This window comes from Hyperoodon ampullatus, assembly GCF_949752795.1.
Source record: "Hyperoodon ampullatus genome assembly, chromosome: 7".
In the NCBI taxonomy this organism is placed as follows: Eukaryota; Metazoa; Chordata; class Mammalia; order Artiodactyla; family Ziphiidae; genus Hyperoodon; species Hyperoodon ampullatus.
Window position 1 is genome coordinate 79,878,561 of NC_136920.1, and position 21,501 is coordinate 79,900,061.

At 38.2% G+C, this 21,501-nt stretch overlaps 1 pseudogene across 1 annotated transcript in view; it reads left to right on the forward strand.

The window, feature by feature from the left end:
• Positions 1–21,501, forward strand: part of LOC307055636 (centrosomal protein of 78 kDa-like) — a 359,743-nt pseudogene that overhangs the window by 333,119 nt on the left and 5,123 nt on the right. Inside the window, exons 6-11 of the transcript in view lie at positions 2,767–2,941; positions 4,940–5,053; positions 7,048–7,161; positions 9,964–10,158; positions 11,349–11,398; positions 12,812–12,942. The product of the transcript in view is annotated as a centrosomal protein of 78 kDa-like (transcript). The remainder of the gene's footprint in view (positions 1–2,766; positions 2,942–4,939; positions 5,054–7,047; positions 7,162–9,963; positions 10,159–11,348; positions 11,399–12,811; positions 12,943–21,501) is intronic.

Here is a 21,501-nt window from a genome sequence, read left to right on the forward strand (position 1 = left end):
CTTTGTTACTGACAAGTTTTAGAATGCATCTGTTCGTCAATTACCTGTTTGGGAAGATTGTAGTTAATGATTTTGAGAATGTGGCTATAAACCTCCAACTGACTCAAGAAAAGCAAATAAGTCAAGATTGACAAATGTATATAGGCTCTTCATCTTATTGTGTGTGGGTTTTTTTTTTTTTTTCCTTTTAGTTATTTGTCAAGGTATAAAGAATTCTATCACACTTAAGACAAGTTAAGTAAACGTCACGGGGTGTATTCTGACATGGCAAGGAGCACATCACATGGCCTAGATCTTAAAGGTGATTTTATGTTTAAACTTTCATGAAAACATATGTGATTGAAACACATTAATATATTGATACAGAAGGCAGTTAATTTTTGTCTTTTTTCTGTGTGTGTGTGGTACTGTTGTGGCCTCTCCCGTTGCGGAGCACAGGCTCTGGACGCGCAGGCTCAGCGGCCGTGGCTCACGGGCCTAGCCGCTCCGCGGCATGTGGGATCTTCCTGGACCGGGGCACGAACCCATGTCCCCTGCATTGGCAGGCGGACTCTCAACCACTGCGCCACCAGGGAAGCCCTAATTTTTGTCTTTTGATACATGTGAGCGCAGCTTTCATTTTGCTGAAAGAATATGACCGGTTTTCAGTTTGGGATTCTACCATTTAGTAATGATAGTCCACTTAATTTTAGAAATAAGAGATTTAATATATAATACCTAATAATACTTTTATGTATGTTTTTTTACTGAAAACTTTTATTGTAATACTGTGAAGAAACTATGCCATTCTAGTCTTCAAGACTTAAATGAATCAAGTGTTTATTAGCTGTTGTAGTTTTTAAACTAATAAAAGTCAGTACATCAGCAATTTGTAAATACAGTTTTTAAAATAATGCCTTAACAACTTTACAGTGGTTATAATGACTGTATTTAGGCCTAAAGTTAATTAATAATTTGACATGAAGGCTTTTTAATAGTTTGATGGTGCAGATCAGGGATAGGTAAACTCTGGCTGGTGGGCCAGATCCAGCCCGTCGCCTGGCTTTGTAAAGGAAGTTTTTCTGGAACATAGTCGCACCCATTGCTTACATGGTAGTCATGGCTCCTTTCACCCTACACCAGTGGGGCAGAGTAGTTGCAACAGAAACTGTATAGCCCACAGATCTGGAAATGTTTACATTTAGATTTTAAAAATTGAAAACTTCCTTGAGCCTATACAGGGCAAGTCCATTGACCCCTGAGGTAGAAAACAGTCAGGAACTTGGGTGCGGAAGCCAAATGGCCTAGGTTCAAATTCCCTTTCTCCCATTTCATAGCTAGTGACCATGGGCAAATCACTTAACCTCTATGCCTCATTATGAGGTTTAAATGCACTTATTTGTATAAATAGTGCCTGGCACATACTAAGCACTGTGTAAGTGATTGCTGTTGTTTCTGCTTAGAGCTTTAATAAGTTATTGTTAATAGAAAAATGACACGAATGATTTTCCTTTTAGAGTAACAAAGGCACTTTGAGTCTTTTACTTTTTCAGGAATGTAATAAGACTTTTTTCATTTACAGTCAGTGTTCCCTGTTACCAAAATTTACTTTATGAATATAAAGAATTGAATGTCTTCAAGACAGTACTTTTGCTTAAATGTCAAACCATTATTTTCCCAAGGCACATCAAACTGGCTCTGCAGAGTCCAGGCCTCTAAAGCTTGTGTGCACACCCTAGGTAGCATGTGAGATACATTTTGTAAATATAGTTTTTTAAATAATGCTTGAGACTTCCCTGGCGGTCCAGCAGTTAACACTATGTGCTCCCAATGTAGGGGGCTTGGGTTCGATCCCTGCTCAAGGAACTAGATCCCACGTGCCTGCCATAACTAAGAGCCCACATGCCACAACTAAAAGATCCGGCATGCTGCAACTAAAGACCCGGCACAGCCAAACAAACAAACAAACAAATAAATAAATCTTTATAAAAAAATAAGTAAAATAAAATAATGCCTTAGGAATTAGGAAAAGAAAATATTAGAACATTTTTACCTTTGTATTATTTTAAAAAATCTGTGTAGTTTATCATGTACATAAATTATATGTATGGAACTTTGTGTATATAATTTGTTAATAAATAAGATGCGGGCTTCCCTGGTGGTGCAGTGGTTGGGAGTCCGCCTGCCGATGCGGGGGGCACGGGTTCGTGCTCCGGTCCGGGAGGATCCCACGTGCCGCGGAGTGGCTGGGCCCGTGAGCCGTGGCCGCTGAGCCTGCGCGTCCGGGGCCTGTGCTCTGCAACGGGAGAGGCCACGGCAGTGAGAGGCCCGCATACCGCAAAATAAATAAATAAATAAATAAATAAATAAATAAATAAATAAGATGCATATTAAAAAGTTTTCTTATGGTTTGCCCAGTCAGGTGTTTGGAGGCCATTGGAGGACAGGATGATGAAATATAGGGCCTCAGCAAAGATAGAATTTAGAACCAATTCCCTGACTTAGAAGATAAGGAAAATAATTCATAGACTGTAATTGAGTTGTCCGACTTTACGTAAGTGTTCAGAAACAGGAAATGCAGTGGCTAGAATCTAATCACTGACCGAGCAGAATCTGGGTCACTGGACTCTTAAACCAGAAGTGACTGTTGAATTTCTCAGGTTGATGCTCCTGGCATATATGCTTGATCTGTGTGTGTGTGTAAATCTCTGACATAATAAGCCATACTCAGGCACACCCTGTTTCCTTATTCAAGCATCTTAATTTCATCCCATTAAATCTTTGAAGTATCAGACTACCAGAAGGCATGAAGAAACCTGGGCTGAGAGTCTTCATTCCAGGAGACGTGATCTTGACTGCATGGCTGGTTTGAGGCGCATCACTCTGAACTGCAACACGCTCATTGGTGACCTGGGTGCAAGTGCTTTGGCAGAATCTCTTAGTGAGGATTTATGGCTTAGAGGGAAATTCTAAAATTGAAAATATTGAATTTTTAATATGCTTAGCTTTTGGCATGATACTATTGTGATAGGATTTTTTAAAGCCTCATTTTACTGATAGCTTTTATTTTGCTTTTAAACTTTCTCTAAGAGTTGCATATATCCTTTATAGAAAATACAGAGTAACAAGAGAACAATTACCTATAATTTTAATACCCAGATATAATCACTGTTCATTTTGGTGTATATACTTTCAGTCTTTTTTTTTCTACAAATATATATGTACACTTAGGGATTACAAAAATAGAATTGTAGTATACTTGCTATTTCACATTCCTGCTTTTTTCACTTAATGATGTATCATGTAGTATTACGTCGTATTGATGTCCCATAGTTTAATCAATTCTTTGCAATTCTATTTAGACAGTTTGCTTTTCCCTGTCAGAAACGATGTGAATACGTTGTATATACATCTCTGTGTCCATTGGGATTACTTCTGTAGAATAAGGTACTACAAGTGGAATGACTAAGTGTGACATATTTTTAAGACATTTGATACACATGGCCAAATTGCCACCCAGAAAGGGTATGCCAATTTGTAGTCCACCCCAACAGTAGACGTGAAGCCTGCCTCTCACAAACACTGGCCTGTAGCACTTGTAAAAAAATGTAAAACTACAAAAATGAGTACCTCTCCATTTTCTGTGCAAGTGGGATTACTCCAAATTTTATAACTTTTTTCAATTAATTTAGTATGAGCATTTTAGCAAGTCAGTAAATTTGCATCTCCTACATCATTTTTTGTGATTGTTCAGTATTCCATTATATGAATATGCCACAGTGCACATAGCTTATCCATTCTTGTATATAAGCTTTGTCCAGTTTTTCAGTTACAAATAGTACTCTGATATATATCCTTACCTATATCTCTGACTATTTCTTTTGGTTAAATTCTTAGAAAGAGAGTTGTTGGATCCAAAGTGTATAGACATTATTTAAAGGCTTTTCTTACAGAATCTTGGCTTGATCTGATAGGAGAATAACCACATTTTGTTTTATTTTGTATTCATTTGATTGACTGGTGCGGTTTACTGGCTGTTTGTATTAATTTGGCTATTCGGTTAATTATACCCTGTGTCCATTCTTCTGTAGTGAGAGTTTGTAAGGGTTGTATCATATCCTGTCAGATCCGTATGTCTGACTTGCTATTTCTGTGTGTCATGGGGGTGTTGAAAGACTCCAGTTATTTTAATGTGATGGTCCACACAACACTTAAACGAAAGACTCATGATAGTTTCCTTTCATGTAATATTTTTTAATACCTGTGCTTTAGTGATGATCCCTTTGATTTAAGTGAGTAGGTTGTTCAGCCCCAGAACTACTAGAATTCATGATCAGTTTTTCTGGTTTTTGCCTGACCTTTTATTGTGAGGGTTCTTGACCATCATACTTTCATGATAGGTTTTTAGTATGTATTCTCTATTCACACATTGTTGAAAGTTTTTATTATTTGTATCCTCTTAGACTTGTCTTTTTTTCCTCTAAAACTAACAGTTATTACATTTCTTCTATTTTGTTTTCCCCTTTGAACTAGTTTCAAGTGTGATTTGGAGCTGAAGATCATGATCAAAAGAATGCAGTGCATTTCTGAGCTCCACCAGGTATTGCTTGTGAGGTTTACATGCCCCTGCCACCCTTGCTAATTATGAACTGAGATTCATTTTGTGATGCTTTTTGCTCATAGGTTATATACAGTTATTCTCCAGTTTTGTAATTGTAAAATATGTTGTATGATTTATTGGTACTAAAGCCAGGGTTATCATTGCACATCCAAGAAGAGGTTTTTAAATTGGATTATGCATTATGTGTGTGCGTATATGTTTCTGTTTTTTTCCATACCCCAAATTACAAACCTGCCATGACTTGTCTTGTGCAGGACTCTTCCACACGTGAGAAAATGAGAGTTGTCTATATGTTAAATCTGTAGAGTTAGCAAGTGACCTTTTGTGTTTCATCGAAAGCACTTGACCTGCAGCAGTGCGGCCTCACCAGTGAAGGAGCAAAGGCTTTACTAAAGGCCCTTGAAACCAACAGAACTCTGCTCATTCTGGATATAAGAAAAAATCTGCTTGTTGGTATGTGGTCACTTTTTTTAAATTGATGAACACATAGCAAAACAAAAAGAATTTGTTCAGGTATTGACAGTTTTTTAAAACTTAATGTGTTTAACTTTCCTCATCATATCCAGTTGGCCCTTGAACAACGTGGGGTTAGGGGTGTCGACCCCTACGCAGTTGAAGATCTGGGTATAAGTTTATAGTCAGTGGTTCCACATCTGTGGATTCAACCAACCTTGGATCATGTAGGACGATAGTACATATGTACTGAAAAATATGCGTGTGTCAGTGGACCCGTGAGGTTCAAGCCCATGTTGTTCAAGCTTCAACTGTACTTTTCTAGTGTTGCACTTCCCTTATGTTTTTAGCAGCTAATGTACTAATTAAAGTGAATTATACTTGTAAATTTTTCTTATCTCTACTCTGAATAGAGGTGAACCTAGATACTAAGCCTGCTTCCACCAAGAGCATTATTTCTTTCCTGTGCAACCTCTGAATTCTTGCCAGGAGTACTTTATTCATTTGTCAGATTCACAAGTAATTTTGTAATCATCTTCTGTGTGCCAGATACGGGTTTAGGGACTAGGGATAAAGCAGTGAACCAGACAGACAAAAGTCTTGCCCTCATGGAGCTTACATTCTAGTGAAGGAGATCCGATAGAAATGAGTAAACAGAGAAGTAATATAATTTTAGAGAGTAGGAAGTGCAAAACTATCTTAATGTAAGGAGAGTGAGGGAGAGCAGGTAGGACTCCATTGGATAGGTTTGTTAGGGGACAGCTTCACTGGAGAAGGGGCATTTGAACGGAGACCTGAATGAAGAGAGGAGCAAGCCATGGAAGATGTGGAGTAAGCACATTCCAGGACAAGGAGGCAATGAGTATGTAGGCATGTAGGTGGGTAGAGTATTTAAGGAAAAGCAAGGAGGCCAATCTGGGCAGAGTACCGAGTGAAGAAGAGTGTGGTATGACATGAGGTCAAGGAGCTAGCCAGGGGTCTGCTCTTGTAAAGTCTTGAAGGCCAGAGTAAAGATGTGGATTATTCTAAATGAGTAGAGGGGTTTGAACTGGAACAAGGCATGATCCAAATCGTATCTGAATAAGGTGACCTGGTATAGAGAAGGGACTTGGGAGGATCAAGAAGAGGAACAGGGGGCTTCCCTGGTGGCGCAGTGGTTGAGAATCCGCCTGCCGATGCAGGGGACGCGGGTTCGTGCCCCGGTCCGGGAAGATCCCACATGCCGCGGAGCGACTGGGCCCGTGAGCCATGGCCGCTGAGCCTGCACGTCCGGAGCCTGTGCTCCGCAACGGGAGAGGCCACAACAGTGAGAGGCCCGTGTACCGCAAAAAAAAAAAAAAAAAAAAAAAGAAGAGGAACAGGGAGACCAGTTAGGAGACTATCACAGTGCTCCAAATAAGAGATGTTTATGGCCTTGGTTAGGTTGGAAGTTTGCAGCAAGTGAAAAGTGGTTGAATTCAGGTTGTGTTTTGAGGGTGTAGCTATCAAGACCTGCAGACAGATGTGAGGTATGAAGGAAATAGTACCAAGGAGACAAGTCGTTGATGATTATGTGTGCAACTGGGTAGTATCACTTAGAAGAAGGGGGCTGATGGGAGGAGCAGCTTTTGAGGGAATATCAGGACTTGGTTTGTTATCTTGGATGCCCTGGTTTGATATCTTAGATGCTCTTTAGGTATCTAAGCGTCTGGACGGTGCTCAGACTGTACTTTGTATCCAAAGGTATCCAAAGCCACTTTAGATGCAAAAATGTTTAAAGTTGACCTTTGCTGCTGCCAAAGTAGTAGCCAGTGTGGGCAGTCTGCAAGATGGCATCTTAGGTTTCTGAGGAAGAAATTAGAATACACAAAGGGGGAAATAAGTGTATAATTATATAATGTAGATTTCATATTTAAATGTATGGGAAAAGCAGTAATTAGTTGGCTTTTGGTTTTAAATGGAAATAGCCACTCATTGGAAAATAATTACTGTAATTTCAATTCATTTTACTTTAGATCATTCTGTGATGAAAACAGTTACCAAAAAAGTTCTCCAGATGGAAGGAGTGCCAAGTCAGAGGTATATAACATGCTTCAGTTCTCTCGGAAGAATTTCTCTTTAATGGCTTGGTTTTCTTTCTTTCTTAAAAGAAAATTATCAAGGTACTTTCTGCCATCTTAAAACTAAGATTTTAGTCAAATCAAATGGCTTTTCTGTTTTTGAAAATGTTGTGTGATGCTTTAATTTAGGTTCCCAGATATGCAGACTGAAAACCTTTTAACTTTTTATTTTCTGTAACATATTATCGTTAGCCACAAATAGTCTTTTTTTTTTGGTGATAAGAATGAATAGCAGGAGCAGCATTTGTGAAACCAAATCTAATATGAAACTGACTCTTTCTTGTGAGTAAATTTGAATTTTGAAACAGCAAAACAATAAGGTTTAATAAAAAGCAAAATAAATTTTTTATGTTTATGATCTGCCAATTTCCCGGAAAGAGTTTTGTGGTGACTTTAGTTATATACCAGATACATTAAAATCACCAGTGGACAGCACATCTTTTATTCAGGGGCCCTCTGAAAGTTTTAAAACTTTGTTGACTTCATATCACTGAACGGTCCACTTTAAAATGGTTAAAATTATAAATTTTCTGTTTTGTGTCGTTTACCACAATTTTTAAAAAATGTGTTGTTTGAAGATTTTTGGGTTTTATAAAGGTATTGTATTAGCATAAAAATGAAAAATTTAAAAGACCACCTCTAATCCCATTATCCTATCAAGCAATATTTACATTTTAATTTTCTCTTCCTGCTGTCTATAAACATAATTCCACATAGCTTCGATATAATTTGCCATTCTTTTCATACTAAATTTAAATTCTGTGATTCATAGTTATACTTTTTAACATTGCATTCACAAGGTTTCATTGAGTAGGTCAATTTTTTAAATTGGTGAGAAATTGGAAATAACCTCAAATAAACTATTGTAAACATCTTCATAAATACAGCTTTTTTTTTTCTACTTCAAATTGTATGTTTTTGATTCTCTATTCATCAACTTGCTTGGACAATAGTGTATTAAATAAGTTGTTAAGAGTGTTTATGAAGTCAAAAAAAAGCTTATGATCGTCTACCAATTGTTATTTCAAGAGAGTGATATTTTAATAATCAAATAGTACATTCAAAGAAGTTAAGATTTGTGATATCACACTAATTAGATATTATTATTAAAAATTTATATCATATGTAAAGCATTCTTAAAATAGCTACATTGACTTTTGCTATGATATTAGAAATGGAAAGATATATAAATAAAACATGTATATGTAAAACATATTAGGAATTCTGTAAAATTAGTACAGAATAATAGGGCATCATGGAATGAGAACAGTTAAACATTTTTTTTTAGTTAGCATGATTAAACAAAGTGGAAATGTAACTGAAGTATACAAGCTCATTGAACTCTTTTAAGAGTAATTTTATTTCTTGGGCTTTTTTTTTGTATTTGCCTCAGTTATTTGGAGACATAGAGGTAAGCCAAATCAGTATCTGGTTATACTAGATCCAGGTGAGTATAGGGGTGAAATAATGGTGTGAATTGTGTCACATTTATATTGTACTTATGTATGCCTAATAAAAGATGGGAACTTTTATTAGAAATTTTTTAATCTCCTAACAAGAAAAGTGCAATTTAAAAAAATTTTAATACAAATGTATTTGCATTCGTTTCTGAAAGTAAAAGAAGGGTATACACATACAAACCATATGCATACAAACATTTTTTTGATGGCAATTAAGTTAAAAAACACAATAAAATAGCACAAAATGAACTGAGCTCCTATATATTTTTAAGAGGGATGTAAATCACAGAGGATCGTGTGGTGATTATCAATAAGCTACACTCTATGAAATATTTGTCCTGTATTACCGCATACACTCCATTTTACCCTGCATCCTAATGCTGCTAAAATATAGTAGAAAGCAGCAGCATAGCACAGGGAGATCAGCTTGGTGCTTTGCGATGACCTAGAGGGGTGGGATAGGGAGGGTGGGAGGGAGGCTCAAGAGGGTGGGATGTGGGGACATGTGTATGCATGTGGCTGGTTCGCTTTGTTGTGTAACAGAAACTAACACAGAATTGTGAAGCAATTATACTCCAATCGGGATCTATTAAAATAAATAAAATAACATAAAATATAGTAGCTTTGAAGGATAAATATAACCATTTTAACCTATGATGTTTGTTTTCAGTAAATTCAAATTAAATATTTAAATGTGAATTTTAATATATGGCTTGTTCTAAGTAAAATATTAACACGTAGGTCTAGTTTCTGCAACCAAGTGTTTCATATAAAGATACTTGCCTCTTTACTACTGAAATATAGGGTGGGTCTCCACATTTCACTCTTTCATCCAGTGGGTTTCATTTGTTTTTTTGTGTGTTTTCTATATGAAATCAAAGGAGCAGTGAGGGTTGACAGGCTTATAGGAGGGTGAAATTGACTCACCTACCCCCCATCAACTTGCAGCCTTAGAACTTGTATTGTTTTTACATAGAAAAATTCATCTTCAATTTAACTTTTGGTCTACTGAAGATTCTGTCTGGCAGAAGTCATGGGTGTATCTGTGTTTCTGTGTCCTTGAGATTCAGAAATGCCAAAGGTGGTCTAAGATTCAGGAAACTTGAGTGTTTCTGCATGATACATAAAATGTATCATACTTTGGGATTTTTTTTTAAACTTTATTTTTGCATTTCTGCACATCTCAATACTTTTGTTTTAGTTAAAATAACTTGTTACCGTAGAGAACTTATATTTTTTAAAAATGCTGGCTTATGTAAAACCTTTGTACAAAACCGATCCTCTTTTTAATGGGCTTGGCATCATTGTCAAGTGCCTTTTTGATTCCTTTCGACGTGTGCACGTGTGACAGTTGCTGTGTAGACCTTTGGTGCATCTTGATTCCTTGTTTTCATGCTTTGTCAAACGTAGTCTTGGCCGCAAAGAAGCCTGTAAGTAATGGAAGGAAACACTCTGCTGGTAAAGGATGTTACCCTCCTGAACCGCTACCACCTGGAGTGTCTGGTTTCCGGCCATTGTGTCCTGCAGAAAGTGCAAAAAGCAACAGGTAACCTGTTTGCATTCCCTGTCTTTTTCAGTCATTTAGAGTTCTTTATTTTGGAACTTGTATTATGTGGGTGGTCTCTGGTGCTTTGTGTAGAGGAAAAAAGGTAACTCACACATGGCTTCTGCCTAATGAGCCCTCTAAGGAAGAACAATTAAAAGTAATTGGGAGTTTCAAGTTGTTTCTCAAGTGTCACAACAGAGGTAACTCCGTGGGAGTCTTGAGGAGACTAAAATGATCACCAATTGTGCATGTGAGAAAAGTTTGATTAAAGGCAGGTGTAGTTGAGCGAAGCCCTACAGCACAGAAGTAGGAATTTGGATACGTACGAATGGGAAAAAAGACATTTTAGGCATGGGAAATAGTTTAATGCAGAATGGATGAAAAATATGCATGAGACCTATTCTAAATCAACTGACTTATTAACTCAGTAAATCAGATTTAGTGAGTCAAACTAGCATTACCTGATTTCTTATCCAGGGGATAGCTGTTCATAGTAATTTTTGTCACAGAACAGTAAATAAAATGGTTGAATTATAGCTTTAGGCTTGCTAAATGAAATAGATGGCTCTAGATGATCTTCAGGTGACTTACTTGGTAGTAATCACGAAATTGGGGATTAACAATTGCTTAAGAAAACAAAGAGAATTGATTTTAAATAGCACTTGAAGTAGTTACTGTGTAAAATATCTGTTCAGTTGCTCATGTTAAATGGATGTTTCTAATCCCCACTGGACAACCGACTACTTTTTTGCAAATGGTGATGTGAATTGCTGTTGCATAAACTATAGTGTTGAATCCCCAGTGTTTGCACTTGAGTTTCACAGCTCTGTGGTTTCCTATCTTCTTCCTGAGACACTTAATCGCAGGTCCATCCTCGTCACACAGGGGGGTGAATTAGAGAATGATTAACATCACCATTTAAAGAAGAGAGACTGAAATCTCAACCATCCTGAACATAGGAGCTGAAGGGGCCTCTCAGCAGTTCAGAGAGTTATTACCAAGCCAGTAGGCTGAATTCTGTTGTGTTTTCTCCGTAGCAGAGCCCTCCAGGTCCTTGTTTTGAGCTTATTTATTTTTATACACAATTCTGTATGGATACTGTTCATACTACTAAATAGTTGTATTAACTGGGTTTAACTGGTGATGTATTTACATGAAGATCTAACTTCGTTTTGTTGATATCTTTTTAGGGGCTTTCCATTCATCAAAGCTCGTGATGTATGTAATCAGTTGGTGGTGTGTAGCTATCATATTTATGATATATAGGGCTTGAATTGGGAAAGGTGGATGGTCATTCTTCTTGCTTTTTAAACTGACAGAGCCTTACATGAAGCATTTCCCTCTCTGAAATAAATCCATGTAAAACATGTTTGGTCGCTCTCCCAATGCAACTGTGTAGTTGTGTGGATTTGGCACACAACGGGCAGCCTTGTGGTTATGTCTGTAAACAAGGAATCCTGTTTTCCAGTCCGCAAATCAGCTGTTACCCAGTGAAACGAACTTGACTGCCATTTCTGACCCCTCACATGGAGCTGTCATACTCAAGAATGTTCACATGTTTTCAAGAAACGTTGTTTGCGGGCTATATGTACAAATTCCTGATCTGAAAGCCAATATAAAGCAACATCTCCCAAACCTCTGCTCTCTCACCAAGGCCACACACATTCCCTCGCTTATGGCCTCATGGCAAGCTAATACTGTCAGTATCAGATTCTCCTTCCCAGTGGTCTTGGGAGACTGCATAGTTGCTCTGTGAAAGGCACCACTACTGAGGTTGAGAGAAGAGCATCTTGGGTGTCAGTCCTGGCCTTGCATTCCCAGAGAGAGGGGTGTGCACCTCGTTCTCCTGTTAGGGTTTTCCTATGCTGCAGGGTTTGCTGCTTGTTGTCAAAATGATGTCCTAGTGACTTGTCTTCTGCGTGGTTATATAATCCCAGCACAGTTCTTTATGATCTGTAGACTTTTATGGGGTTGTGGCAAGGTCAGTTTTTAAATGTTTGGAAATGTCCTATTGAACAACATTGCAGTGGCAGTGAAGCTTGCTGGGAGAATTGTTGCCCTAGTTTTGGCTTAAGGGTGGTGAGAAGATGAAATTTTTGATGGGTCAGTTTTAGTTGTGTATGTGTATGTGATTTATTTTTTTAAATTCTAATGTCTATTATTCACAGCTTAGATATGTTGACTTTCTGATTATTCATCAGTCCCTTTACTGATGTATTTTCCTCTGAAAAACTACATTTTCTTCCAGACTGTTTTTGTCTGATGGTGAAGAATAAATTTTTCATTTGCAGTATAAAGTTGATCTGAGAAAAAATGTTTACCTTGGATCTTCACTTGGCTTCTGTGAAAGAAACTTAATAAAATAATATGGGCAATTCCCATTACTAATCCTAACCACGTACAACAGAGGTCTGTACAGTAACATAGCAAAAATAAGTTACTGTACTTTTACTTAGTCATTGCCTATTTTACACTAAAGAGCAGTGAGAGACATTTATAAATAATGATACCTCAGATCACTTTTGTTAAGTGTCCTCTAATATTTGGATATTTGGTATCTGGCTTGTGTTGTCTTTTATACAATCTTGTCTTCTCTCTTTGCACTTTAGTTTAACAACTCTGTGATTTCGTATCTTCTTCTTGTGACACTCAGGTCCATCAGAATTTCCTGTGACTGTGACAGTAGAGAGTCCTTCCTCCTCAGAAATCGAAGAGGTCGATGATTCCTCAGAACGTGTTCAGGAGGAGCCAGAGAAAATCCGTTTGAAACAAGAAGCATTGCAGGTACAAAGTTATCACTTTAAAGCTATAGAGAAGATTATTTTTCAAACGGAAGGCTGATTGCAACACAGCACAGCTTGTGTGAGGGTTCTGTTTTCTCCTCCCATCTGCATGTATCCCCTTGAATGGTTCCTTAAGCTTAGACCAAGGTGAATGGTGGACATTTGAACTCTAAGAAACTAAAATCAAAACATGTCGTTAGTAATATATTTTCCTTTGCTTAGAACCTTAGTATATTAGATTTAGGGAGAACCTTAGTGATCATAAGATAAGGAAATTGAGTTCTGAATGAATACAGTCAGCTGATTCAGTGCTCTTGTTTTACAGATGAGAAAATTGACAGTTCTAGTTGAGCTCTCTTTTTATAAGAGGAAAATATGGCCTCATTTTAAATAAAAGTAAAGTTGAAAAAAGTTTTGATGTTGATATTCTCCTTTCCTAAAATCAAAAATATCAAGAAGCTACATTCTATTACCAAATAAACCTGACCTCTAATGTCATTCCATACTTTTGTTTGTATGGACAGAAAAGAAAAATTGATTTTTATAAGAAATTTTTGTACCTCAAAATTAATATATTTATTTTATTTCAACTTTAATGCAGAGCTGAACATTTCTAGTAAATAAAGGAACACCATTTGGGGGGGACCTTGTCTTTGTGCTACAAAGTCCATGTTTAATTTTTTAAAATTATTTAATATGACTTTCTCTTCATATGAAACATGACACTTGACAGGTTTCAGAACTAATTATCCCATTATTGTAGGACTACGGGAATTACTCTTTGATTTTCAAAAGAGAAAGTTAGATTTTTATTTTTTAATTAAAATTAATGATAATATAGAGAAATTTTAAGAAAAGAACTTAGAAAATTATGAAATGTTAGAGTAGGAGAAATCTATAGTTCATGTAGAGTTACTCCCTTTCGTTTTATAAATGAGCACCTACAATTTGTAGAACGTAAGTGGTTTATTAGTAAATGGCAGAGTATGACAAGACCCTAGAGCATCTAACCCGCATTCCTTGTTATTTTAGATGTGGTGTATTCATTTCCTTCACGAATAGACCACGAGATTGTATTTGTAAAAGCAGTAATAGACACTGGGGAAGTCCAAGAAGTTTAAACACTGGGACCACAGAATAGCAGATTCAGAATGCAATGAGAACCCTTTTAGCTCTTCTCTGTTTTGACAAGACACTACAATGATGGTATCAAAGTGTTTAAGTACATATGCCCACAACAATCAAGAGATTTCAACATAGTTTTGAAAGACATAAGACAGGTGGAAGAGTGTGAAACTGAAGCGGTAGAACAGAGGAAAAGCATCACCTAGAATATGCACAGGGACCACGTGCAACTGAGGAGGATTCTGACCCCACCTGAAAACGCAGCCCCATGCTCAGGTGTGCATGTAGGAGAGAGGGTGGAGTTAGTTAAAAGTGTGACTGAGATAGGGGAGCTCATTGAAGGGTTGTGTTTGCAGGAGTGGACTCCCAGCCCCGCCCTCACGCTCCTGAAATAAGATGATTTCATTTTGAAAACAGTGAAACTGGCGAGAACTGGGGCAGCTAGTATGAGTTTTTACACCCTAGAAAACTGTGTTTGGGGGAGATCCTGTTACAGTTACTCCCCGCTTCTTCCTGCATAAGAAGCCAATCAATCTTTGACTTCATGGAGCTTTCTGCGCTCATTCTTAAATAGAAAATAACTGTCATTTGCCTGTTAGTTGAGTAAAGCTTACAACATGAGAGAGGGGGAAAGAGTGCAAACATATCCTAGTAGGACCAGGGACAATTTAGGGAACAGAATAATTTAAGAAAAAACCCTAATTAGTATCCTGAGAGAGGTTGAAAAAGAGCTAGCAACTATAAAATAAGACTAGGGTATTAATGAAAAGGAGAATGGTCAGAAAGCAAGAGGGGTCTCCTGGAAATGCAAATATGGTTGCTGAAATAAATTCAGTAGGAATTTAAAAAATTTCTCAGTATATAAAAAAGAAGGACACAATGGAAAATGTGATAGAAATATGTTAGAGAGGCTGCATCTGGGAGATCCCACATGTTAGTATTAGAAACTCCAGACCCAGAAAAAAAATGGAGGGAAGCTGTCAAAGGGCAACAAAATTCCCCACAGCTGAAAGTAGACATCAGGCCTCAGATTGAAAATAGTTATGCAAGATGAGCAAGAATAGACTCATACCTAGGCACCCTTCATTGTGAAACTTTAAAATACTGAGAAAATAAATTAAAATAGAATAAAATACTGAGAGGATACATCCATTCCAGAGAGAAAAATACTGGTCACCTAAAAACAAAGGTTAAAACCTGACTTTATCATACTTGTCATGAGCACCATGGATCCTGGAAGGCATTAGAGAGATACCTCCAAAGTTTTTCAGGCACATAATTTTCACCCTAGGGGTTTGTATCCAGCCAAACTATCAGTCATACGTGGAGGCTGAAGAAGGTATTTTGTACCCAAAGAAATTTGAAAAATTGACCTCCTGTGCTACACCTTAAGCTATTTATAGACATAATCCAGCCAAATGAGGCAATAAACCAAGAAGGAAGGTAATAGGGGATTCAGTGCAGATTGCAGCTAGTCTAGAGTGGAGAGGCTTCTATTGATTGTGTGATTGAGAGCTTAGAAACACCTTGAGGCATATTGTACTTACTAGGTGTTAGGCACTGTTGGAAGGGAGGAGGGAGAGGAAGAGGAGAAGGAACTTGAACTCCAGAGGAGAAAAGGCTATACGGACATAAACCTGAAGCACACTAAACTATGGTTGATTTTTAACCTAGTATTGGTGAGGAAGGGAAGAATCCACTTCAACTTGACACTATAGATGTCCCCCTTTTCAGTGACACACAGGGGTAATGACCACCTATCTAATTGGTTGTCCAAACCAGAACTTGTCCAAACTCCTTACACTTCAATAGTGTAAGGAGGCACTCTAATGCTGTAACATCAGGACAACAGGTATAAACTGGAACAGCCCAAGGCGGCTTGGGGTATGTGGTCACCCTGCACGAGGGCAGTGACACTGGCACAGTATGGAACGAGGTGTAGTCTATACACAGAGACACAGTACATCTGCAGTGGGCAATATTCATTTCATTGTAATAATAGCAATACTGTCTTGGTTTGCAGCTTTTATTGTCAACGTGCATGTAATCACAAATAACTAAAGTAAACTATACTTAGTATGTACTAGTATTAACTTGGTATGTACTGAAATGTATTGTGTACTAGTATGTACTTAGTATATATTAGGCTCTAAGTGTTTTTGCATATATTAACTCATTTAATCCTCTGAATAGCCTTATGAGGTTGGTGCTAATATCATTCCCACTTTTGAGAACAGGAAGCTAAGACAGGGAAGGAACTTGCCCAGGCTGTACCTAATTTAAGGTTGGATCGAGGCTCTGAGTTTAGGCTCTCTGCCTGTTCTCTTAAACCTTACTCCGTACTGACTCTCAAATAACAGAAGACTTAACTGCACATAGAACAGAATATAAATTTCAACTTTGACAACGTAACAGCTAGGTTTGGAAGGTAGACAGGAGGTAGAAAAAAGGGAAGATGGTATGAATGTCCTCATTTTACAAAGCGTGACGTTGAGAGAGTTTCTAGTTGATCAACAATGTAGGTTTTTAAGTATATCACTCCAAGTCAAAGAGATCATGAACAGTGGATAACTCATGATGACATAACTTTACTGAGCAGTGTGGACATAGGAAAGAGTGTAGAGGAACTAAACCCTTACTTATTAGTAAGTTAGAAAGTGAACAGATAACGCCTCCAATTTAGTGAGAAAATAGTCATGGAAGAGTATTACTTGGACATGGAGAAGAATTCAAAATAACAATAGTTGGACCTCCCTGATGGCGCAGTGGTTAAGAAACTGCCTCCCAAGGCAGGGGACACGGGTTCGAGCCCTGGTCCGGGAAGATCCCACATGCCACGGAGCAGCAAAGCCCGTGCACCAGAACTACGGAGCCTGTGCTCTAGAGCCCATGAGCCACAACTACTGAGCCCATGTGCCACAACTACTGAAGCCTGCGCGCCTAGATCCTGTGCTTCATAACAAGAGAAGCCACCGCAATGAAGAGTAGCCCCCGCTCGCCGCAACTAGCGAAAACCTGCACGCAGCAACGAAGACCCAATACAGCCAAAAGTAAATAATAATAATAAAATAATAAAAAATAACAATATTTGACGTAAACCTCATAAAAAAGGAAATCCATACAGCCAGTAAACACAGAAAAGTGTACGACTTCATTAAGTAATAAGTGAAAAGTGAGTCAAAACCAAGGAAACTACATGTCAATCAGATTGACAAATACATAAATAAAAAGTCTGGTAGTATCAGGTATTGTAGACCTGAAGTACTGTGGGAATTTTCTACCCTGTTTATACTGGAGTATAAACCGACACAACTACTTTGGAAAGCATTTAGCCCTCTCCATCAACTGAAGGTATATAAATAGCCTGTGAGCCAGCAGCCCTCACCCCTGCCCTATGTAAATACACCAGAATAATGGGTACAGCAGGATTCCTGTCCATGATTTGCATTAGCACAAACTGAAAACAAACCAAATGTCCATTAAGAGTCAAAAATTAAATAAATGATGTGTATTTGTACAGTGGGAAAACTATCCAGCAATAAAATTGAATGAACTAGAGCTACAGGCAGCAATGTGGATGAATTTTTTAAACCAATGTTGAGAGAAAGAAATAAGATAGAAAAGACTTCATATACTATGATCCTGTACATAAAGTTAGATGTTGACACAACTAAACTCTTTTGTTAGGGATGCATGCAGGTTAAAGGAAATGACTGTCAAGAAGTGAGGTTGGTGTTTAACCGGGAAGAGGGAAGGAGCTTGTGATGAGAAAAGGATATGGGGGTTTTTTGCGATGCTGACAGATTCGAGTAGTGCTTATGTAAGTATTCTCTTTTTATTTGTCACATTGACAGTTTTGTTCTGTGCACTTCTCAGTACACATATCGTATTTTACAATTAAAAACTGCGTAAAGAATCAGTCGCTTCTTGAGTGCTGGATGTGGGAGTGGGATGAGACCGTTTCATTTTAAGCCCTTCACTACTGTTTGCATTCGCATGTTCATTCATTCAGCATTAATTGCACATATTCTATGTACCAAGCACTCTTCTAATTTTAACTCATGTAATTCTCACAAGAGCTCTGTAATATGGGAGCTTATCTCCATTTTATAGATGAGGAAGTTGAGGGCTAGAGTTATAGAACTTGTCCAAGGTTATGTAGCTAATGGGTAGTGCCAGGCCCATTTGCCTCAGAGAATCTGAATATTTACAATATAATCTAAAAGAGAAATGTAATGACTAATTATAAGCAAAAAAATTGCACATTAAAGAAGATGACAAGTTTTCATCTATCCAGTTAGAGAAAAACACACAGTCTGTCTTTCACACACGTACATCTTATATGTACGTGTGTGGCAGGGATTTTCCTTATTAAGCAATTATTTATTGACCGTCTACGTTGTGCTAGGCACAGGTGCTGGGGATAAACACTTAATAAAATACACCCCCTATCTTCAAATAACTTGCACTCTAAGTGAGGAAGTAAGCCAACAGTTATAGTAGAGGTTATATACCAAGTGATACATCGCTGATGGCAGTGTAAAATCTCAGAAATCTTTTGGAAAGAAGCCTGGAGATAGGTACCTCAGAGCCTTAAAAATGTTCATTTGCTTTGATCTCAAACTCATGTTTATGGATTTATTGTAAGAATGTTATTCTCAATATGGAAAAAAGCCTTCATGCATAAAAACGGTTATTTTGTCTGATAGTATTGAAAAGTTGGAAAGAATTTAGATGTGTAAAATGGTTAACCAGTAAACCCACTCAGTGGAATATTTTGTAGCCCACACAAAAAAATCAAGGTTATGAATCCCCTGATTATATGAGAAATGATTGATTTCAATGTTAAATGGAGAAAAGTTGAACATAAAATTTGATATCCAATATGATGGGAGCTTTGTCCCAGAAAAATCACCCTAGCTGGTGTACAGAAGGGAGGAATGGAGAGCAGATGGCAGGAAGGAAAATTATTCCAAAGCCTTATCATTAGTCTTACTTAAGTAATAGAATATCAAGCAAGTTTACTTTCTAACTTTTTTGGTTCCATATTTCCATGTAAGGGACATGAATTCTGAATACTTTGTAGGAGGAGGGTACACTTTTTCACAAAAATTGAACACTGTGTTCTAATTCCCTCCATTAGAGGGAGAAACTGTTGCATGTAATTGCACTTTGATGTGCTATTTAGAACCAGTCAGGAATTTTAGTCTACTTTCCTCTGACCGTGCTGAAGGTTTTTTGTTTTTTTGTTTATTTGTTTAGAATTTCTTTGAAATCAGTTTTAGAAGATTGATTAAACCATTATATTAAAAGTAGAGGAATTCTGCTATTTTTTTCCCTTTTTCCCCATTGAAAACTTGACTGGCTTTAGTAATGAAACATTAAAGAATTTGAAGTTCTTAGACTCTCAATTTTTTAAACATGTTCTGAATATAAAAATATATGTTCATTGAGCAAATGTTTGAAAACAATGAGCAACTTCTTGAAGGAAATAAAAGCCACCTCTGCATGTACACACACCTTATCTGCTCTTTTGTCTTAAAAATGTATCCGAAATATTTTGCCATGTCACTAACTACTCTTCTACATCAGAGAATTTGATTAAGCTTATGCATCATCTCCCAGGAAAAACGCACAGATACATTTTGAATGTAGCACTCCTGAAGCCCATTCATGAACTCTGGTTGAGACCTCTTGTCATTCTTAGTGGCTTCATAGCGCATTCCTTCAGACGATGAGCTGTTTTTATTTACACCAGTCCCAATTCGGAGGCTCTTAGCTTTCTTCTAGGGTTTGGTTATCAACAATCTTATGACATCATGTTGGTAGATAAATCTTTGCCCACATCTTTGATTTCCTTAGGGTAAACTCCTGATGTAGGATCGTTGTTAGGTACCAAAAGCTACTGTCCAGAAAGTGATACCAGCTCCTCTCCCAATGATGGCAGGTAATAGAGTTCCTCATTCTTTAAGTGATTGTTCAAAGCAGTTAACATGTATAAATATACCTTACTGTTTTCATAAGTATAGGTATTATGATTGTTTATCACTGCATAAGAAACCACCCCAAAACAGTGGCCTAAAACAATGACAATCATTTATTTTGTTCACGAACCTGGAGGTTGAGTAGAGTATTAATTCTTTTACTACACTCTTACTGACTGAAAACAATACCTATTTGACTAGCTCAGAGTTCTGTAGGTCAGAATTCCAGGCACAGCGTGACTGGGCTTCCTGCTCAGATACACACGGGCACATGTGGGTTCCCTCCTGAGAGTGTTAAAGCACGTGAAATTTAAGTGTAAGATATTGAGCCCCAAACGTTGGATGTTCACCATAGTTTGTGTGGGCCACAGAGCTGAAATCAAGATGTCAGTCTGGCTGTGTTAGCGTCCAGAGGCTCTGGGAAAGAATGCCTACAGGCTTCTTCCGGCTTGTTGGCATAATTCAGATTCTGCAGTTGCAGGACAGAGGTCCCCATTTCCTTGCTGGCTGTCAGTCAGGGGAGAGTTGCAGCTCCTAGAGGCCTCTCGCTTGCCTTCCCTGCCGCAGCATTGGACTTCTTCAGAGCCAGCAATGGAGAGTCTCCCTCTTGTCCGTTTTGTACTTCAATTCAGGAAGAGTTCAGGTCCTTTTCATGGGGTGCCTGAGTAGGCCACATCCACCTAAAATAATCTCCCTATCTTAAAAGATCAACTGATTTTGAACCTTAATTCCATGTGCAAAATCCCTTCACTACAGCACGTACATTTAGAGTTTGATTGGATAAGTGGAAGGTTTGTGTACTTCAGTAAGTGGTAGTCTTGGGGGCTCTGTCAGAATTCTGCCTATTGCAAGCAGTGTCCCCACTTCAAGGACTGAAGCGTCTTAGTTCCTAAAACTCGTGAGATAGCTTATCAGTGTTCATTTTATTTCAGTGACCTTGGTGAAGGGAAAACTGCCACCTCCGTGAGCAGGAATGGCAGCCAGCTTCCTGAGTCCACAGTGTGGCTCTGCTACTTAGTGGTGTGACCTTGGCTGTGCTGCTCTACTTACTCTACTTCTCTGCCTCTGTTTCCCTCATCTGTAAAATGACATGGAGTTAGTGATCGTTCTTTCCTCGTAGGGATTTTGTTTTATAATTTTATTTTTGGCTGCATTGGGTCTTCATTGCTGCTCGCCAGCTTTCTCCAGTTGCGTCGAGCGGGGGGCTACTCTTCGTTGCGGTGCGGTGGCTTCTCTTATTGCGGAGCACAGGCTCTAGGCGCGCAGGCTTCAGTAGTTGTGGCACGTGGGTTCTAGAGCGTAGGCTCAGTAGTCGTGACGCACAGGCTTAGTTGCTCTGTGGCATGTGGGTTCTTCCTGGACTAGGGCTCGAACCCGTGTCCCCTGCACTGGCAGGCGGATTCTTAACCACTGTGCCAGTAGGGAAGCCCCCTCTTAGGGTTTTGATGATT